This window comes from Hydra vulgaris, chromosome 07, assembly GCF_038396675.1.
Source record: "Hydra vulgaris chromosome 07, alternate assembly HydraT2T_AEP".
Lineage (NCBI taxonomy): Eukaryota > Metazoa > Cnidaria > Hydrozoa > Anthoathecata > Hydridae > Hydra > Hydra vulgaris.
The window spans coordinates 6,165,449-6,167,500 of NC_088926.1; the positions used below are offsets into that span (position 1 = coordinate 6,165,449).

The window sequence follows — 2,052 nt, forward strand, 5'->3', positions numbered from 1 at the left end:
TATCAACAGTGAAATATTAATAACAATATTATTATAGAATGAGACCATTCAATGAAAGCTCTGGAATTAATTTTTAAAGAAATTCTTACTTAGAAAAATCATATTTTGCACATCGAAAATGAAATCTTCATGTCAATCGGCACCAAAGCAAGCCTGTCAAATAGTATGAAATGTTAAAAGATATGTCCTCGCCAAACCATTATTTAGGGAAATTGGAGCTCCTTATATTTATAAATAAAACCTTTCTCCGCAATTCAATATTAATGTTTTAATCGCAAAACGACTTGCTACAAAAATATTTTGAAAAGGTGGTTTAAGTTTAAATTGTATCAAGTCTATTTAAATATTTAAAAACTCTATTTAAAGTTATATCACACCTGTCCAAAATTGGTAGAAACTACTTTGAAGCCCTCCAGAAAAACCCTTTGGAGGGATGATTTTGGTATTATTCTTGATCACAAAAATGTAAAATTTGAAATCATCTGTTACCGTCCGTGGAAGAAAATTTGATTTGAAGAATTTCTCTGATAATCTTTTAAGATAATTTAAAACAATGGTTTAATATCTCATTTGCATTTTTGCAGCATTTTAGGATAAAATAGCAATCAAATACTTAAATAAATACTCAAATAACAATTTTTTTTGCAACAATTTTAGCTTTCCTGGAATTTAAAATATTTAAAAGTCAACAAAATATTTTTCGGGAAATAGCAAATTCTCTGATACTTTACCTTTAGAATTAGACCTTTATTGAGCAAAATTTTGTTAAGTCTTAGAAAAATGCCAAACTCAAAGAAAACTTATGAAGACTGTAGAAAAACAGTTTGTATCTTTTGCTTGAGAAAATGTACAAGAGAGTTGAACAATCAATTGATCAATACAATTGAAACTGTGCTCCAAATGAAACTTGACATATCAGACTCTAGAGTTCCAAAAGGGATTTGTGACACATGCAGGATTGGTCTTGGAAAGAAGAAAAATGGTGAGAATGTTTCACTTCCTCTTATGTTTCGTATTATGTTTAGTATTAGTAACATTAGACGACCTGCGTCAAAAAATTCAGAAGTTTTGTTTATATTCAAATTAAGTTGAACAATTGAACGACAAGACAAAACTATATGTTTGAATGCAGTTTTAATCCGTGGATTTATCTCTAGCACCATTAAAATGGTCTTTAGACAAAACCTTGTACCCCTTTTAAACTTTTTTTTTATATAAAAACAAGGGAAATTTAGCTAACCGGAAAAAACTGTAAGAATGCTATTATTTGTTTCAGTGAATGTTCTCACTAAAGGATATCAATGTATTAGATGTTCAGGCAATGATTACTTATTCGATAGTACTAAAATATGTCCTGCTGTTGTGTTGTTTAAAAGTATAACTCTTATTGGATTGTGTTTCCACACACAAACCTTTTTACTATGCGTTTATATATTCTTTTCAACTACTTCAACTGTACAAATGACAACTGTACAAATGTACATGATTCATTCAATCTGTTTAGAAAAGTTTTTGTTTTCATTTTAAATAAATTTTACACAAATACAAAAAAATTAAATTTCTAAGTTAAATTGGTGTCACATTTGTACTTTTAGAACTTTAGTTATTTTTATTTAGTATGAGTCTTTGCTTGATCCATAAATGTTAGTATTTTTTTAAACAAGTTTGGCTACTATAGCAGATAACATAGAATATAGGTGAAATTTTTAAAATGAATTTCACTGATATTAACGTGCCAAATGTTATGGTTTTATTCGAATTAGCATAAAAAAAAAATTTTTTTAACGATATGCTCGACTATATTGCAAATAAAAAAGAAATACTTGTGCTGTAGATACAAACAAAATTAGTATTTTGATTACCTTATTAAAAACAGTAAATATTTATAAAATACATATTTATCTTTAAAATACAGTGTACTTGACACGTTAAGTGTCATTAACAAAACAGTTTTTTGAAAACAAGCAATAAAAAATTAAAAAACTAGAAGCTTCAAGCTTATATACATAAAAATTCAAAATTTTGATGGTAGCTCATGTTTTAGCCGAATTT

The 2,052-nt window shown here is 27.2% G+C and overlaps 1 protein-coding gene across 2 annotated transcripts in view; it reads right to left on the reverse strand.

Moving 5' to 3' along the window:
- Window positions 1-1,829: 1,829 nt before the first annotated feature.
- Window positions 1,830-2,052, reverse strand: part of LOC100202765 (neurogenic locus notch homolog protein 1) — an 18,254-nt gene continuing 18,031 nt past the window's right edge. For both annotated transcript variants that reach the window (XM_065800881.1, XM_065800880.1), the window contains exon 19: window positions 1,830-2,052. This exon is cut by the window's right edge and continues 66 nt beyond it. The gene's annotated coding sequence lies outside the window, so the exon portion shown is untranslated.